The following is a 9,674-nucleotide window of genomic DNA, read 5'->3' as shown; positions in this document are numbered from 1 at the left end:
TTTTAATAAAATTATTTTATTAAACCCAAAAGTTAACCTAGAATCGGAAGAAACAAACAGATCCGATTTGATTTACTCTCTTCTCTTAATTATGAAGATCCCATTATTATCGAAAATCAAATCGCCGGCAAAGTTAGCTTTCAACAAAATTTAAATAGGTTCCTACCTATAAATACTATGCTTAACAGTGATATAGCTACAAGTTTATTAAATAATCAAGAAAAATGGAAAACTTATCTTAACGTGGAAGGAGATGCTTACTCTTTTAAAACCATTTTAAATTTGAATAAACAAAGCATATTTAATAATCAAATCGATCAAAGAAATATAAGAAAAATTTATACTTTACACCCAATTCGAATGACATTTTACAAGCGCTTTATAAAAACGAATCTATAACAAAAATTCCCAACTTGTCTAATCATCTCGTTGATATGTGTAAAAATCGAGTCAATTATCGATTTGGATCTCAACAAATTTCTTTACGCGTTTATAAACCGAGAAACGAAAAAATAACTTTGAACAATTTAAAAACTTATATTTTATATCAAGCCAATGTTGTAGATGTAGAAGAATCCATAGCGAGTATTATTAACAATGCCACCAAATTTGCATTTGAAAAAAATAAAGGATCCAAAACAATATTCCTTTTACGCTAACGAATTTTTAACTTTACTTACCTCTTCTCACTCTGTAAGCAACTTGAGATTAGCAGCTGATTATTACCAAATAAGACAACTTACTTTTGCAAAATTGTGGAGTTTTATTAAAAAATACAACATACCTTTCCGAAACGAAACTAAATTATTATCTGAAGGTGTATATGCTAGTGCTCTAGCTCGTGATCCTTACAATGTTATGACTTCTAGTTTTATAGAAAGCGAATCCATAAGCAATAAATGTTTTGCTGGAAAAAGAGCTTTTGAAATATTATTAGAAACAAAAGACATTATTAATCAAAGATGTATACAATATGGTGAAATGTTTCTAGATGTTAAATTTGACATTTTGAGAGAATATATTCAAAACAACAGTTATTTATTATCCAATAAAGCTATTTTCGAACGAATGATAAATAACTATGACGAGAACGCACTAGCTAGCAGAGCTATCGGTAAAAATATGCTCTATTTAACATTTAAAACATTTTTCAATCACGTGCCTTCGTTACTTTTTAGAGATGTAGCAGATGTAGTCATATTAAAAGAAGATGTAGAGCGAACTTGTGATAAAGGAGGGATGGTGGCTTTTTTGGAAAGTATCAAATCCAATTCAAATCAATTTTACAACACAGAAAACAAAATCAAAGAAAAAAGTTTAAATGCTGATGATAATGAGTAAAATGTATACTTCTCAACTTGTTCGTTTAAATTCGCTTTTAATATCTTATAAAAAATATTTTGAAATGGATTATCATAATATTGAAAATTTTGCCAACTCTTTGAAATTTTTTACCAATTTAAAAAAAAGAAATTTATTCACTCATCCGTTAACAAGTTCTTCGTTATCACGTATTCCTACACCCAAGAAAGAACCACGAACACTCGCTTTACACATACCATTAGAAACTAAAAAAAGAAGAAACAGCTGAAATACCTAAAAAAAAGAAGCACCTGAAACTACTTATCCTGAATTATTAGATGCTAGTGCTTTACCAGAAAGTAGTTCTCCTGAATTATTAGGTGCTACTACCCTACCTGAACCTGAACCAATAGGAGCTAGTGCTTTACCTGAACCAACAGAAACTCCAATTATAACTAGAAAACGTCGTATAGGATTAAGAACAAAAAAATTAACTACCAGATCAACATCCGCAAATCCAGAATAAAATTTTGCTCCTCATCGTCCTGAATTTTGTTTAGTTTTGGTAGATGGAGTGTCTAAAAAAGTGTATTTGAGAGTCACTAGTAAAAAAACTGCCGATAAAGTGCTTAGCAGTTTTAAACATATTTTTGAAGATATTAAAAAAGACGATAAAACTTTTATCGACTAGCAAACCGATCAAGGTGGAGAATTTTTTAATAACAAAATGGCATAATGGTGTTATGAACAAACCATTTACCATTTTAGTTCTAAAAATTATGGAAAAGCTTACTTGGCCAAATAGGACGACTCGACAATAGGACGATTAAAATAACTTTATCAAAAATTAAGAAAACAAGGAGAACTTTAAAAAAACAATTGGAGTTTTTATATGGAAGATATAGAACAAAAACTAAACGAAAAAGAAGAGTGACGAGTGGAATAGCTCCTGAAGATTTGGATGCTGATGATGCCAAAGGTAAAGCTCTTCGTTTAGTCGATCAATATCGCGATGACAAAAGACGAGGACTTTATTTTTCTTTCAACATGTTCCATCGAGTAGAAAAAGAATACAAAAACGAAAAATTAAAAATATACAAACCTTTCTCTGTTGGCACCAAATGTTATTTGAAAAAATATAAAGTAGATCTCAAAGACACATTTAGCAAATCAACTACTCGAGATCATGCGTATTGGGACACTACCAAAAAAGTAATTATTATCAAAGTCTCTAAACGCTCTAACCCTTCACTAGAAGGTTATTTACCCGTTTATATTTATAAAGTAGGAGTAGTAGGCAATTTAAATACGACTTTCAAAATAAAACGAGAAGATTTATTAGCTATTAACGAAGAAGATAAAGACACTTACTATAACAACTTTAGCGAATATGTTGATACTTTTTAAAAACCTTTGAAGAAAAGACTGCAAGTAAAAAAGAAAAAAAGAACAATTTAACGTTTAACGATGTTTTAGATGTAAATAAATATGATTGTACTACTTATTATTTTAGCGAAATTAAAAATAAAAATGAAGCTAGCGTGCATTATAATGTCTTGAACAATATTAGTTTACCGTTAACTCCCAACGATATTGACAAACCCACATTTAAAAATAATACCATTCTACATTTAGCGAGTATGGATGTTCCTACTAATTTAACTCTAGTAGACGAAAACCTATCGTTTTCTGAAAACAATTACGGATTAAGAACGGAATCCAAACCTACTATAAAAAAAATGTTATCAGATATTCAAAGCGATATGATTAGCAACCCTACAAGACACATAAAATATTTTTATCTTGTTACTAAAGATGTTTTCTTGTACACCAATCATATACCCTTACCAGGTGACACGTTTCCTTGCTATGACATATTGGATATAGAAAACATGAACGCCGATCATTTGAGTTATATTGAGGACCTTTAATGCGTCAGGTAGAGGTAATCTCTTTGGCGTTATGACACCCACTGCCTATCAAGATGATTTTTTTTGTTAGAAACTTGGAACTTTATAATTCTAAATTAAATAGAGTTTTACAATTTTCAGGCTTTTTTTCATGTTATTATAATAAAGATAGTAAAATTTCATCAACAAAATATTTTAATCCAAAATAATTATTTAATCCTTCAACTGAACTTCGATACAAAACGGCTGTAATCGATTTACCCATGATCAAGTTTAGTTTAGATAGCAACAACAATGTTCAACAAAATTTATTTAACGTCAATACTTCCCCATTTAGTAATAGAACCAATTATAATTTATTATGGTATTATAAAAAAAGAAACGAATACGCAAGAAATCCTTCTTTTTTACAACCTATTCGATCTACCTTAAGCGTGATCTCGCCTTTACACGAAAGAGGTTTATCTTATTTCGGTTTTTTTTTCAAATAGAACAAGTGCAAGTATGTACGTTCTAGAAGATTTTACAAAACTATTACAATTTGATTATATTACTACTAATTCTCTATACGACAACAACTACAATTTATCATTAAATACTCACACTAGTAAAAATTATTTAACTTATGCAAAACATCCGCTTTTATTCGCCGCACAAATAGCAGCTATTTCACCCGAAAGAAAAATTATTCTAAACGGTATAGAAAAAACCTTTGTTCGACCTTTTATTCATATTATGCTCTCACCCAATTATAAAAATCCGGCTTTAATTGGAACAAATTTAACCGCCGACAACAATATTTTTAGTGTTGATGTAGATGTATATGTTAATAACCTTTTACCTATTGCAGAAAGCACAAAATCAAAAATGAAACTTATTGTACCGTGGCAAATTGCTTTCTTTTTATTAAAAATAATAACCAACGCCAACACAATACCCTTTGAAGGCAACCTATTTAACGTAGAAACTAATCTTAACGATTTCAACACACCTAATAATGTCAATCTTCGTATTTAATCTTTATGGAAAATTTGGAACGATTATGTCGACACTAAAAACCCACTTTATCCTGGAGTTTATACCAATGAAAAAATAGTTCTACCACAATTTGTAGATACTATCAAAGCTGCTTTTACAACTGCTTTTCCAACTGGATTTGGTACAAAACTTATCTATGTTACAGCAGCTGATTTACGCGTAGAACCTACAGAATTATTAACAATTTTTTATCAAATTTATTTTCCTCTCACATTTAGAAGAAAAAATTATCGTTATACTTTAAAAATGTATACCGTTCGCTTCTTTACCTTTACCTTTTTTTAACGCAGATCAAGTCATATGGCCTAAAAGATAATTAAAAATGATGGATGTTTTTACCGAAAGTTTAAACATCACAAACAATTTACTCAATCTCAATTTAAATAACTTGACTTTTGACGATCATACTTATGCAGGGCCCGATTTTAACATGTTTAGTAAATATCTTACAAATAAAGCAAAGGGTGTGCCTTCATGCATTCCTGATTCTATAGGCGGAACTTCAGATTATTATACTTTTTTTTCTTTACCATCCTTCTAAAGAAAATTATTATCACCCATGAAAATTAGTACATTACTTTTGAAAGGTAACGCCTATTCTGAAATGAAAAGTAACTCCTATTCAGATTATGATACCAGTTATACATGGAATAATGTTCCTATTTGTCCCGAAATGAAAGGCACTCCGTTTTAGGTATTCTTTAAATGAAACTTTAATTGAAGTTTTAATATATTGCGAACAAAGCAAACCTAGTTTTTCAAATACGATCAAAGTACCTCTTCTCACTACAACTAGTTTCGAAAGAGCTACTACACCGACTCATTAAACATGGTTAAATAGTGTCAAAGCTGTTTTACAAGGAAATAATCCAACAGAATTAGTATTTTATTGCCCTTCGCTTAACGGACAATTTAATTATCAAAAAAAGAGTGACGGTACTATTATACAAACTTGGACAGATAGCTTGCCATTAAAAAATATCATTTTAAAAATATATCAACCTATTGGAAACAATCCTATACATTATACTTTACTTTTATAAAGAGATCAATACGGTTAAACACAACAAATCAATCCTTTTATTATACAAATGGATCAAAATATGACCAATACCATGACTCTTGATTTTAAAATTCAAAAAAAAAATTGTGTTTCTTAAAATGCACTCTTGTTCAAATTAGTAATTTTAATATCAACGTTTCCAATTTTTCTACTGCTACAGACGCTTACATTTTTATCAAATGTGATCAAGCTGTAAATTGTGGAATGTATATGAATAAAACTTTTGTTACCGGAATTGTTGCTTATTTTAATTTGTTAGATTACACCAATCCTACTCATGTCACCACCAATATTGATTTTCCCCCGCATTGTATCGAAATGAAACAAGAAAACGTTCTATATCTTCGAGGATAGACTTTTTCTAATGTAGAATTGAATTCTGAGTTTTAATTCCTATAAAAATGCATAAAGTAAAAAAATGCAATTATGTAAATGAAAAAAAAAAAAAATTAATATATATTCTCGGCTGACGATATCTTAAGCTGACCAATATCCTCCTATTTAAGAAGGAGAGTTCGCGCCAAATTTGTTTAAAATTTATATTTTCATGGCGCTCTCCTACAAAAATAGTATACTTTTGCACTCCTACAAAAATAGTATACTGAAAACTAAGTGGCTGATTTATTTTATCGTATACTTTGAATACGATAAAATAAATCAGCCACTTAGTTTTCAGTTTGTTGTGCAAATATTTGATAAAAAAAGAACTGACAGTTTATATTGAGATATCATTGAATCAGCGCCAATCAAACCTCACGCAGGAGAAATTTACATCTATAAACAGAAAAGTGAACTTGATGATGATTATTTATGCGATTATTATCGATTTTGAAACACTGGGAGGAGGAGGCTGAATATGTGCGATTTTCATAACTGCGAATCTGCATAAGTGCGAAGCACTTGCAAAGACTGGCATAAGTGCGAACTGGCACAAACGCGAACTGGCATAAATGCGCCGAAAGAATTTGCAAACATTGGCATAAGTGCGAACTGGCATAAGTGCGAACTGGCATATGTGTGAATCAATTGCAAAAACTGGCATAAATGCAAACTGGCACAAGCGCGAACTGGCATAAGTGCGCCGAAAGAATTTGCAAACGTTGGCATAAGTGCGAATTGGCATAAGTGCGAACTGGCATAAATGCGAATTGGCATAAATGCGAATTGGCATAAGTGCGAACTGGCATAAGTACGAACTGGCACAAGCGCGAACTGGCATAGGTGCGCCGAAAGGTTTTATAAACATTTGCATAAGTACGAATCGGCATAAGTGGGAACTAGCATAAGTGCAGATCTATTGCAATATCTGGCATAAGTGCAAAAAATAAGAATTATTATTGTGAAAATAAAAGTCACTGATAACTGATAGAGAGCCAAGATGGGTCCCGGGGCAAATTTCTTTATGGGCCCTATTTTGGCTGAAAATAAGCACCGTGTAATGCCAAATTAGGTACTTTTTTTTTCTCCCATTTTATGGGAGAAAAAAAAAGTAGCCCGGCTTTCCTTAAGAGTCCTGCTCCGGACTCTTAAAGAAAGCTGCGCCCCAGGACAACACACCCGCCTAATCCTCCCTCTCTACGGCCATGCCGATAACCACTGAAATAACCTCTGAGTGGATACTTAATTAAATTTTTACAACTTTTGTGTCAACTACATCAACATTACTCTTCACATTTTATTTTGCTATAGTTAAAGCAAACGGTATCCAATGACAACCAACCAAATGCTAAAAATTCAAAAATGAGTTTGAAGATGATATTCAACTCGTGCAAAAAACCAAATAACGATTAATAATTTTAAATTACCTTAAAATTATCTGCTTATTAGGGAGTTTTTAAAGCACATTTTTATTCAAAATGTCGTATACATTTAAACTAGGAGATTTTAATTAAAAATCTTAAACCAATAAAAATGAACTAAAAACTAAAATTCTTTTAAAATGAAAACTAATGTAAATAAGATCTCTGGCAATGCTTTTGTATTCATTTTCTGATTTTATTTTTCAACGGATTCATATAAACGATCATTAAAGATGTAACTTTCCATTGAAACTAGTAGATACCGGAGAGTAGCAGTTTTGAATCTTAGCACATCAAATTTATTTTTTAAATAAACATTGCATTTTTAAAGAATAATGAATCTATAATATATAATACGAGAACGTTTGGTAATTTTTACTTGAGCATCCGTCTAATTTATTCCTTAACTTTTTTTTATCATGATTAGGCGTAATATAAGTACTTGGACTTTTGAATTAGAATATCATATATTCAATATGGAGAGTTATATTTGGATTTTTTTAATATATTTTATGTTATGGTTTTAAGTTATGGTTTACTGCGTTAATTTAATTTCCAAAATTTTTTGGAAAACCGCTAAGAGAGACTTGATAATGTTTAATTTATTTATTTTTCTAATTTTCTGTTTTGAACACATAAAGTTAGTTTGCATTTAGCGCATTTATTGTAACACTATTATCTTTAAACTTTCGAACAAAATGTTTAAATTGAATACATACTCAATGACTCAAGTCATATTTTACTATGAGTTGGTATATTTCATGAAAAAAATGCGAAAAACTAACATAGGCCCACATTACCCCACTCAGTGGGCAGAGCCATCCCGAACGAATTAAATCGATCGTTATTAAATCTATTCTAATATGAAATGATATGAATGAAATTTTTTCTTATTTGGTTGTTTTTTAAACTGTTTTTTATCGGTGTCATTATTGTTTTTTTCAGAAAAGAATTGTTTTATTTGCACAAAGATTTGCGTATTTCATTCTCCCCGAATGTCAGGGTATAATAAAATATTTTTTTTTTAAATTTTTATATATCGATTCTTATATATTTAAATACAACTCAATATTCTCTTTAAAAAAAAAACTTTAAGAAATCATTTTTTCCGTAAAAAAAAAATTATTAAAATTCTTAACTATTCCATTTGACCCCATTTTACTCTATTTGGGGAGAATTATATAGCCAAATAAAAATTTAACCGTTATTTGCTAAGGAAGTTGTCAGGGACGCGTAAACAAGTTAGGTTTAGTAAAGTTTACTTTCCTAAAGTTAATTTTAAAGCTAAATTAAAAAAAAAATTTTAGAATATGATTCTCTAATAAAAATTAAATAATATTAAACAAAAAAAAATTGAAAAATTTGATTTTTCTGAGGGATATACCAGCTTAATCTTAATTGCACCCCTCTAGCGCCGGCCCTGTGTATTGTTCTCTATATTCGCTACATTATTCAACAAATATTTAAAACATTTAATTACTTCTATACTATAAATTATTATTCCGTAGTAAAAAAATTTAGTTTTTAGTTTGCAACTCAACTTTGAAAAAACATATTTCTTCATAATATTTACAGAAGTAAAGAAAACAGTTAAATTGGAATGGAGAAAGTAATTTAAATAAGTGCTTTGGGTTAAAAATGGAATTTCGTTAATTCGTTTTCAGATAAAACATTCCGGTACAAAGTAGAAAAACTGGTTGATGACACACAAAATCGAACTTTTTTGAATTTAGTTTATAAATGTTAGAACGACTAGTACGTTCTTATTAAATTTAATGTTAACGCTTCAATTTATTATATCAAAGTACAAAAAAGTCATAGTAAAAGAAAACTTTTCTTTTTTTAGTTAAACATTAAAATGGAAATACTCGAAGGCGAAAGAAAAAACTCAAAAATTTATTACCAAAATGGTTACTATTATCGTAAAGACAAAAAAGCAACAGAATCGTATGGCGGCGGTTTCAAATGTAAGGATGAATTTTGTAGAAGTCGTGCAACAAGTAAACCAAGCCTAGAGTTAGTACAATTAACGCCGCATATCCATTTGCCAGATTTTTAAAAAAAAGAAATTTTAAAACTAAAACAATCAACAAAACGAGCTGCTGAAACTACAAGTGGAAGTTTGCGAGATATTTTTGACCAAGAAACTGCTAGTAACCAATCAGCACATCACGTTTTTTTTGGAATGATAGAAAGCACTATGTATCGCAGAAGTAGATCAGTGCAGCCGAAATTACCAGCCAATTGCGGGGAATTAAACAACTCTTTGAGAGTAAACAACATAAGTACGTTTTTAGACGGGACCAATTTTTACAAAGGGTACGTTCGTATAAATAACGATAATGCTCACATGACGGAACATTTAAGGTAGTTCCGAGAATGTTTTATCAAATGATAACATTTGGATTCATTTTGCTTGATCATGTAAGATAATCAATAAAAGATAATATAAGATAGGTGTAAACAAGGAATTCTATTTTTTCCGCGGTGTTTTTTAATACCGTTAGATTTTTTTTAGTTGTTTTTATTAATGTTGTTCTACAAGTAAAGAATCAAGAAGTA

At 30.0% G+C, this 9,674-nt stretch overlaps 1 long non-coding RNA gene across 1 annotated transcript; it reads left to right on the top strand.

Annotated features, from left to right (window-relative positions):
* Positions 1-8,053: 8,053 nt before the first annotated feature.
* On the top strand, positions 8,054-9,020 carry LOC136084409 (uncharacterized). Its single transcript, XR_010640546.1, has 2 exons — positions 8,054-8,115; positions 8,959-9,020. It is a non-coding gene; the product is annotated as an uncharacterized LOC136084409 (long non-coding RNA).
* The last annotated feature ends 654 nt before the right edge of the window (positions 9,021-9,674 follow it).

The sequence above is a fragment of the Hydra vulgaris genome, chromosome 08 (genome assembly GCF_038396675.1).
Source record: "Hydra vulgaris chromosome 08, alternate assembly HydraT2T_AEP".
Lineage (NCBI taxonomy): Eukaryota > Metazoa > Cnidaria > Hydrozoa > Anthoathecata > Hydridae > Hydra > Hydra vulgaris.
The sequence above is the reverse complement of the archived record's forward strand: the minus strand, read 5'-3'. Positions and strand labels throughout refer to the sequence as shown.